This window comes from Dermacentor silvarum, chromosome 1 (assembly GCF_013339745.2).
Source record: "Dermacentor silvarum isolate Dsil-2018 chromosome 1, BIME_Dsil_1.4, whole genome shotgun sequence".
Lineage (NCBI taxonomy): Eukaryota > Metazoa > Arthropoda > Arachnida > Ixodida > Ixodidae > Dermacentor > Dermacentor silvarum.
Genome location: NC_051154.1, coordinates 105,294,454 through 105,304,605, shown reverse-complemented (window position 1 = coordinate 105,304,605; position 10,152 = coordinate 105,294,454). Strand labels below are relative to the sequence as shown.

The following is a 10,152-nucleotide window of genomic DNA, read 5'->3' as shown; positions in this document are numbered from 1 at the left end:
CGCACTGGCGCCGGCGCGCGCTCGCTGTGCAGTTGCTGTCTGACACTGCACTGGAGCCACTGCGCTGGAGCCACTGCGCTTCTGACTGGCGTTTGCCAGTGTGGTATAGCCATGGAGAAGGAGAGCGCAAATGCCGCTCAACAGCGCAGAAGAACGGAGAAGCTTGACTCATAAGAATAATCTTATCTTAAGAATAATCTTAGGAATACGCTAAGAATAATCAGCTGAACCTTTGCTAACGCTACGTATATCCTGGCATAGCCGAGCTAAGCCACTGCAACTTTTTTTACTTTAGGAGGAGTCACTAAAGTGCCTATCTCTTGCAACTTTGCAAGCATGAATGCTAGCCCCTCATTAATGCACTTAAGCACGTACGCGCAGAATTAAGAGGCCGATGCGAAGGTGCGCTACGTCGAGAAAGTGGAGCTTTGCGGTGGCGTCGATCCACTTATGCTTACTGGCAAAGAGGCGTCATTTGATCTCGCGCTCGTACCCAAGGTAGAACTTTCTGATATTAAGGACTACCTTGTGCACGCTAGAAGCTTCATAACTCACGAACAGCTGAAAGCAAGAAAATCTCTGGAGTCACACAACTATTTGACCAGCGGCTTTGTTCAAGAACCCCAGCTGAGAAGACACGGCGAGCACATCATTGTGCGCACGAAGGTAAGACAATCTAAAACGCTACATCAGCTAGTCGCTCTTTGTATTACCGGGTCGAATCGTAACGCTAACGGGTAATACTTGCCAATGTGTGTGACAGGAGTGTGATTCGTGTTCGGAATGTTTCGCTGCGCAGCGAAACATCGTAGCACTTTATTAAGTTACTGCCAGCGAGCGGTACTTCTTTATCGTTTATGTACCGTTGCTCCTTGATAGTACATGAAGATTGCAGGAGTAGGCTTTCGCACAGCGCAGCGTCCAGCAACGCAGGGCCTTCTGGAGTTAAGGGAGCGAAAACGATACCAAAGAAAATCGTTTGTACGCAACATGTCAGCTACCACCATGCTTCCTTTAGAAACACTTGCTGTTTACCGGCTACTTCCAGCTGCTCACCTTGCTCCAGCCCTCTCCCCCCCCCCCCTTTTTTTTTTTTGCAAACTCCCGTCACCTGCCGAAGCGTTTACTAAGTTCTACAAATTATCGCTACCGGCGAGGCCGCGAGCTTTGCATACGTATGCGCAGTTGCGATTCGATTGTGCAAGCATAAAACCACTCGCTGGTGTTTTGCTTATTTACACTCATGGATACACCTACATTAGTTTCACTCACTGATGTAGTAACTCGCCTTGCTTTTTGTGCCTGTGTTCTCAGCATGCATAGAATCAGCAGTTAAATAGATCACTTCCTCCGTTTGCAGGTAAACCACTCCTAGGCAATTTCCGCTCAGCCACTCGAGCCATGGCTTCTTGTCAAGCAGGATGGAATGGTCAAAGCTGCACACTGCACGTGTATGGCCGCGGTCGAGAGGTCAGTCGGCCTCAGCAACATGGTTCGCCTTCAGAGCAGGCCGGGTCACAGCATCGACAGCCCACGCAGCTTGCCGAACGACCTTGACTCAGCCATCTGTGAGCCTTGTGAAGAAGATCTGCTACCCTGAGGAGAGCAAGTTTTCTTCTGCTGCAACTAATTGGGGTCTGCGCAAGGAGGACACTGCCAGGAACCAATACGTTGCTGAATCATCCAGCCAGCACAAAGAGTTTGTTTGCAACGCGTCTGGATTGCATATTAGTTTACATGAGCCCCACATGGCAGCAAGCCCAGATGGCCTGATTTCTTGTGCCTGCTGCCAAGATGGTGTTTTAGAAATTTAGTTCCCATATTCAGCTGCTTGTGTAAAGGACGTTGTGACCCAGAAAAGTGGCTGCTTAGAAGTTGCTGCTAGTGATAATACACTGAAGCTGAAACGACAACATGCTTACTACACGCAAATACAAATGCAGCTTTTTGTTTGCCAGCGCAGCTATTGCGACTTTTTTGTGTGGACACCAGCAGATAGTCATATTGAAAGAATCTTCCTGGATGCCGGCTTGCAAGTGGTGTGCCTGCATAAAAACAAAAACAGCAGATAGTCATCTTGAAAGAATCTTCCTGGATGCCGGCTTGCAAGTGGTGTGCCTGCATAAAAACAAAAATGTTAAAATGCTGAATGTCATTAAAGGAAATATTCCCCTTGTATGAATAAGCCATTTTACTTGTGACAGTACTGTTCACAGCGCTCTGCTGCGCATTCAACATTGTAGTCAAGGGTCGCAGCACTCTGCTATCGGCCTTTTGGACCTCCTTTGGAGTCGCAGCCCTCTTGCAACGTCGATGGTGCCTGAAATAAAATGTACCTCTCTGTAAAAATGTCTACTTTGTACTCATTAGCACTACTTGCATTGATGATTCCACCTCTGCAACTGCTTGCTATTTGTCACAGTGCTGGCACCAGTTCTCACAATTTTGTATTCTCTTGGAAACTGAAACCAGCCTGCTCTCTGCAGACACAACTATTCTCAAAAGAATGCAAACAACTTGGAAGTATCTGATTGGAATGCATTACTTGATGACTATGTAACTTATACTACACAACTGCAGTCGGGAGTGCAATATAAAACATAGCTGCTGTATCAACACCGTGTCCACCAGCATCTCTTAGGTCTCTGCTATTTTCAAAGTCTGGGTTTGTTGTGCGCTACCAGAAAGAGCACATACATACCTACCTTTCTTCAGACCGAGTTGTTGACTTTGTGTCATACCCTAGGTACAAGCTTGGCGCCCAGTCCGGATTCGTCAGATCCATTAAGTAGGATGGCCTGCCTGCAAGTATGAACGAGACTGCGTTTGCACAACAAATTCCTAGAAAACTGACGCATTTCTAACAAGAAGAGCCACTCGTTGCAGTGGCAAGAAGTCTAACCATTACTTGAAGCCACAACTGCACGACAACCAGCTTTGACACAAATCACGCACTGTGCTACGGGCTCTCGGGCAAAATAACTCCAAACAGCAGAATCAGCACTACGACAGGCTTTGCTCGTCTCCGGAACAATTACGCCAGCATCATAAACACGAACAGGCATGATGTCATAGCATTAGTTAATTTCTGGGGTTTTACATGCCAAGACCACTTTGAGGCACGTCGCAGTGGGGGACTCCGGATTGATTCTCACCACCTGGGGTTCTTTAACGTGCACCATACACGGGCGTTTTCACGGTTCACCCCATCCCATCAAAATGCGGCCGCCGTGGCCGGGATTTCATACCGCGAACTCGCGCTTAGCTGCGCAACGCTCTAGCCGCGAAGCCACCACGGCGGGTTTCTTGGCATTTAGTGCAACTCAGTTTGAGTGAAAAGAAAAGTGAACAGGAGAATGCGGCACAGTAGCCCAACCCTTGAAATTCGCGCTGCGTAATTTGTAGCAGAACGACAAATATGCACTCACCAGAAACGAAGTGCTCGCTGCAGAATTTGTAGTCGGTAGCGTCTGTGTTAATGTCACCCCGGTAGAGGCGACGAAACCATTCCGCTCGACGCTTCGTTGAGATCTCTAAGGTCTAGCTGCACTGCCAACGAACAACATTCGGCACAGAAAAAAGCTAAGCTTCTTCGTGTTCTCACCAGAGTCAGTTTTCCGCCGCGACTCGTTGTTGCATCCGAACACAGCGCAATTAACCATGATTAAAATGATTGCCGAGGTCCTTGAGATTGCAATGCCTGCTGCTGCACTTCAAAGCACCACGAAACGAAAGCATTTCCCCAACGATATGGCGGCCGGAAGCGGAAGGCTCGCCGCGCCGGCCTGAGCCCTTCCGGTCATGCTGCACGGGATCACAGTGTTGCTTACGCGTGAATACCACCTATATGGCGTTCAAGGCACAGCATTAGAACTTATGAATAGTTACCTTGAATCTCGATTGCAATATACTTCCTTGCAATGTTACAGTTCGGAAAAAACTTAATTAAATATGGGGTACCACAAGGTTCAATTTTAGGGCCGTTATTGTTTATTCTGTATATAAATGATATAGTAAACGTTCCATTAACAGATGAAATAATAATGTACGCGGATGACACTAACGTTTTCTTTTCTCGTGTGGACCTTCAGGAACTAGAAGTTGCCGCAAATTCTTGGTTAGAAGAACTTCACAAATGGCTACATTTAAATCAGCTTAGCCTAAATGCGAAAAAAAACTAAGTTTACCGTCTTTTATGCTAGGAATAAAGAAATAAGTTACGATGTAAAACTTTACTATTGTGGATCGCAACTAGAACATGTGTTAAGTGATTAGTTTCTAGGAGTTACATTTTATAAAAACTTAAGCAGGACAGAGCCCATAAATAAAGTACGCACTAAAGTTGCCCGGTCAGTTCGTTTGCTGCAACGAATCCGGTAATATGTACCTGTCAGGCTTATCAGACAACTGTACTTTTCGCTGGTACATTCCCATCTTAGCTATGGCTTATAAGTATGGGGAAACGCCAATAAAACCGATATAGAAAAGCTAGCGGTATTGCAACGGCGAGCTGTGCGTTTGCTGAATTCTTCAAATCAATACATAGGATCTTCTAAACTAATTATGCGCTACAATATCCTTAATATTAGAAACTTTACCAAGCAAAGATCTGCATTCGGTTGTTTAAAGAGATCTCCAGCAACTTCGAGATATTTTCAAACCGGTACCTTAGGAACAAAAAATACAGCTTACGCCACACCTCAATAGTGGCAAAGAAACCCAGGACAAACTATGGCATGCAAACTATCGAATATGAAGCCATGCGTTTATGTAATACGTACCCTAACATTGCTGATGTCGGTAGAGATTGTAGAACTATTCACCAATTTAAACACTTCATAGTGAACATGTTTCTTTTTTCTGATCTAAATGTGCTGTATAAATGTTAATGCAACAGTGAATTCTTCAGTGTTAAGGATGCTTGGTTGTTGCATTAGTGATGTAATAATGAAAATTTTTAAATGTTACTTTTATGTTAGTGATGTAATAACTCGTTTGTATGTTATTTTACAAGCAACTTCTGTTCTGCAGTGTGCTTAAAAGATTGTTTTGTATGTAGTTATGAAATGTCTGTTTTACAAATTGCTTTTGTAACTTGCAAATTCCGCTATATCTGCTGCCCCAGCGAGGTAAGGCCTAGTCAGGAGGTTTAAGCCCTCCTTTTGCCTTACCTCGCGGGCAAACTTTGTACCTGTTGTGCCCGAATAAAAGTTTCACTTTCAAAAATATATTTATATCAGAAAACCTCTGTGGCAACAATAGAAAAATTCATACAGGAACATTTTCATGCATTAGTGGCCGCTTTTGACTGGTTTATTTCTTGTTATATGTGCTTCTCGCAACAAGAATTTCAAACGAGAAGGGCTCCTTAATGGCGTAGTACGTAATGAAGAGGGAGAGAATGCGACGTTGTGGCCGCAACCTTCGTATACGTGCAACAATCCATGCCGGAGTCTCATAAGCACCGTTTATACAGGCCACCTCTCTGTATATCACTCAGAACAAATGAACAAGAGCATTGTGTTGCTTTTCTGTTTTGAAACTATACACTTTAGTTGAAACCCACGCCATCAATACTTCTTTTTGGGCGAGTTGGTACATCTTGAAACTTTGGGTGACAGTGCAAACAGACGACCACAAGAAGGGAGACACGTACACACAGGCGCTGTAGTACACAAAGACGTACACACATACAGCGCCTGTGTGTACGTGTCTCCCTTCTTGTGGTCGTCTGTTTGCGCTGTTACCCAAAGTTTCTTGAAACCCACGCGACTGCAGCAGCATCGCTGCTGAACTTTTTTTTTTGCCATAGCAGACAACGCAAAAAGAACACAAACACACACATAAAGCGCCACTAGCAGCTAATTTAAGCTGACCTCTACCTGCGCAGGGACATGTACATCAGAGGGCGCAATTTTCCAAGCGCGCGCAAGACGCTGATCTCCGCACACGTTTCTTCTGTCACGCTAGCAAGTAAACCTATTTCTGTGGAAGGGTGATCGATGCATCACGAAGGCGCACTGGTCCTGTCTTCCTGATAGGATATCCCTCCATCAGCTCGCGTGCTGTTTGATCAACACTTTTGCCCATAATCTGGGCAAAAGTGGGGACTTACTCATAATTTTGGCCACGCCGAAATTCTCCTGTTTTCTTTGTGCAAAGTAATATTGGTATACAATTAAATTTTTTTTGGTCGTTTATGGGAGAAAACCTGGATATGATTATCAGGCATGCCGTAGTGCAAGACTCCTGATCAATTTCGACCACATGGGTTTCTTTAACGGGCCCCCAATGCACAGTACACGGGCGCTTTTGCATTTCGCCCCCATCGAAATGCAGCCGCCGCGGCCCCGATTCGATCCCGCGCCCTCGGGCTTAGCAGCGCAACGCCGAAGCCACTATACGCCACCACGGCGGGTAGTATTGGTTTTACCGGGATCGGTTGATGATTTCGGCGATTGCAGTAGAACCTCGGTGATAATAACGTAATTGTTGTTCTTTGCTGAAGCCCATTCTGTGCGATGCGAAACATTTAAAGTTAAATTAAAGTCTGAGTTTTTACGTAGCCAAAACCAAGAAAAGAACGGCAAAGCTTTCACTACGCCGCGCAAAGGTATACCACTAGGCTGGTATCACAAAGCTTGCACTAGGCCGCACTAGGCCGCGCAAGACACAGCGAAACTGGCCAATCAATTGCGTCATAACCTAAGAGATATCTGGCATAACCAATCTCAACTCAGGCATAGCCAAGGCCAAACCTAGCTGCTACCCAGTTCAACCTAGATACAACCAAGTTCAACCTCGACATAGCCAAGTTCGATCTAACTACTACCAGGAGACGCAATCGATCGGCCAGCTTCGTTGTAACACGAGCTTCGCGCGGCCTAGTGCAAGTTTTGCCTCCCCATTACGACGACAGAAGAGAAGTGGAATTGCACGCTGGAATGATTACCGACCACGCAGCCAGCTGTGGAAGAAGACGACGACGCTCGAGCCAATGCTGATGATGACAATTTCGTGAAACGCGCACTTTTTACGGCTGGCTTAAACAGCTTCGCTGTTAATGATCATGCGGCCCGCCGTCGTGAGGGACTTCGGGTTAATTTTGACTACCTGGGGTTCTTTGACGTGCTCGCAATGCACGGTACACGGGCGCTTTTGCATTTCAGCCCCATCGAAATGCGGCCGTCGCGGCCGGGGTTTGATCTAACGTCCTCGGGCTTAGCAGCGCAATGCCAAAGGCACTACGCCACCACGGCGGGTTAGATGTCAGGCAGGTTACACGGATGATCCGAATCGCGACTGCCAGTATATAGTGTATATATATATATATATATATATATATATATATGTATATATATAGCACAGTCAGACAGATGTATGACTGACGTGTTAACCATAGTTATCAGCCAAAGGCTGATTGGCTGATAACCGCGGTTGACGGCAAACCGAGCTTGGCAATTTTGGTTAAGGGTAACTGACGTTTCACAACCAATCAAGATGGTGGAAGGGACGTCAACGCAGTGCAGTGTGAGTCATTCGCAAATCTAGCAAAAACTTGTGAACTCACCTCACACGACTATGGAGTACATGATATGCAGTTTGGAAGGCAATCTGAACGCTTTAGCTTCAGTACTCGGGATGCTCGCCTCTACGTCGACATGGCGGTAAGGCTGAATGCAAGTCAGATTGGAGCACTGCACGGGTCAGGGCTTAACCGAAAGGCTGGGCCCGGCCCGCTGGCGGGCCGAGCCAGTCCTGGTAAAGCGATTTCTGGCGAGCCTGAGCCGGGCCTGGGCCTGGGCCTAGTGTCCTTGGGCCTGGTATGGGCTCGGGCTTGAAGCCACGAGCCCAGGACGGGCACGAACCCGTTCACTGATGGGCATAGGTCGGGCCTTCGAGCACAGGCAGGAGTTCTGAATAGATCCAAGGCATTCTGTGCGAACCTCAAAAGATAACTTGGAAAACTGCTTCTTAATTACCTTGGCAAACAAAATAAATAAACGGTTCTAATTCGTTTCCTTAGAACTTTTCTGTAAAAAAGTTCGAATCTCTTCTACAAAAACAAACTTTGTTCTCACGCAAGTAAAAAAAAAAAAAAACGTATGCTAAAGAACCCGCTCTTGATACGATACGACTTACATCTTTTGTGACTGGCACTATTTTACTGCTCTCGATAGAATTATTTTATGCAAGCTTTATAGGCTCACTTGTGTCGGGGTCGGTTTACGCGTACGCAGTACCATCATCAGCATTGGCTCGAGCGTCGTCGTCTTCTTCCGCAGCTGGCTCGTTGGCGCCCCTCGGGTTGCGCTCGTGCTAGGCACTCGCTCGTGCCACTGCTCCCACATTCGTCGTTGTCGTCTTCTGCCACAGCTGGCGCCGTTGCCGCTCATTATTCCAGCGTTCACTTCTCTTCTGTTGTCGTAATGGGGAGGCCGCGTTTGCGGGGGTTAGAGCCATTACTTAAGGGGGTATGAGCCACTATTGTCTTACGTGACGGACAGATTTAATTTTGACACAATTTAATTTCGAAGAATCGCAAGCGGCAATGGGCGGGCGAATGCCTAACCACGCCACCGAGCAAACTCGAGACATTGAACACAAGCGACACCAGCGACGAGCAGAGAATCGTACAGCGCAACGGAAAGAAAAGTTGCACGAAAGGGAAGGAAAAGTAGAAGGAAAGGGAAGCACGAGTAGTACGAAAGGGAAGGAAATGTAGTACGAAGGGGTAGGAAAAGTAGTAGGTCAAGTACACAGACGACCAGCTTCGCTTACCCCCATTTTGCCATTTTGTCGACAGGGTGATGTTTTATTGCAATTGCGCTAGGGTCTTACATTCTTTACAAAGTTATTCCTCGGAATTTTGAGGATGACAGCCTTTTATTTATTGCATCACATCAATGATTTTCGCAGCCAAGTTACAGTACGCGCGTTTGAACTTTCAGCTGCTTTTGCTTCCTGTTGACCTAATGTAACTTTAGTTTTTCTTGCATCAAGGGCCACTTATTAATCGAGAGCCTATTTATTGCGATCGCAGTTATATACGGGCACTAGAGACGCGTTCGTGCTTCCACCTCCGGGTTAGAAAGTCTCTACAGAGACACGCAGTGCGCTTAGATGCAAATGCCACGAATCCAAGTGACGCCAAGTAACCGCCACGCTCCGCTCAATCGGCTCTATACTGGAGTCACGAGCGCCAGCGTTCTGTATTCCAAGGCTGGCGTGAGCATCGCGCGCACACACATTAGCGTTCCTGCTGAACAGCTGCGTCTTTACCACACCCTGGTGCATACACTGGTCTGAGCGGAAAGGATGCTAAACGTCCAGCTAAATTTAGCACTGACAAAAACCGATGGTTTGCCTAGTTTTTCATCGGTCTCATCTCGCGCGCCATCGAGGTGAGACGCCGGTGACGCTGTCGCTGGCGTTCCTAATTGCGCCAGTATTGTGACACTGCCAACCAGGCCGCTGTTCCTGTCGCTGTGGTTGCATCGCCTTCGGGCGAAACTGACATTTTCAATGCGAGAGCGTTGGGCCCCATGTCGCAAAAAATCCGGTGTCGGCGCCGACCATCGTTTGGCGAAAAATTATTCCGAACCACAACCACGCAAGCCATCCGTAGAGACTAAATACTTGTTTTACCACTAAAGTTGATCTCACTTTGTCTTACATTGTTTACAAAGTTATTCCTCGGAATTTCGAGAATGACAGTCTACAAACAAATATCGTGAAACGAAACACCGACAGCGCATGCCTTTTATGTTAAATCTTCTCACACTGAAATATTAAAAGTGCGAAGCAATAACAGAAGGTCGGCCCACGCAAGAGGTCGCGTTTCTACCAGAAAGCGCGCCTTCGTGCATAGCGTTCACCGCCAGCGTCTCTCGGTAAACATTACGGTTACATAAGCTGCAGTTGCCGGGAAGCGTGAGAAGCAGTCAAGGTCTTTGAATGCTATGGCCTTCCACTCTTTTCAAGCGAAGCTTGTATTGCCTGACTCATGTCGCCGTTGGTGTGGCTGGCATCATAAGCGAAAACTATCATCATCAGCATTGACTCGAGCGTCGTCAACTTCTTCCACAGCTGGCTCGTTGGAGCCCCTCGGTTTGCGCTCGTGCTCTTGCTCGGCACGCGCTCGGCCGCGTT

The 10,152-nt window shown here is 46.9% G+C and overlaps 1 long non-coding RNA gene across 1 annotated transcript; it reads right to left on the bottom strand.

Annotated features, from left to right (window-relative positions):
- Window positions 1-2,106: 2,106 nt before the first annotated feature.
- LOC125947319 (uncharacterized) lies at window positions 2,107-3,844 on the bottom strand. The gene is made up of 3 exons (XR_007468182.1): window positions 3,429-3,844; window positions 2,706-2,802; window positions 2,107-2,320 (listed from the first exon to the last, which is right to left on the bottom strand). It is a non-coding gene; the product is annotated as an uncharacterized LOC125947319 (long non-coding RNA).
- Window positions 3,845-10,152: the final 6,308 nt, after the last annotated feature.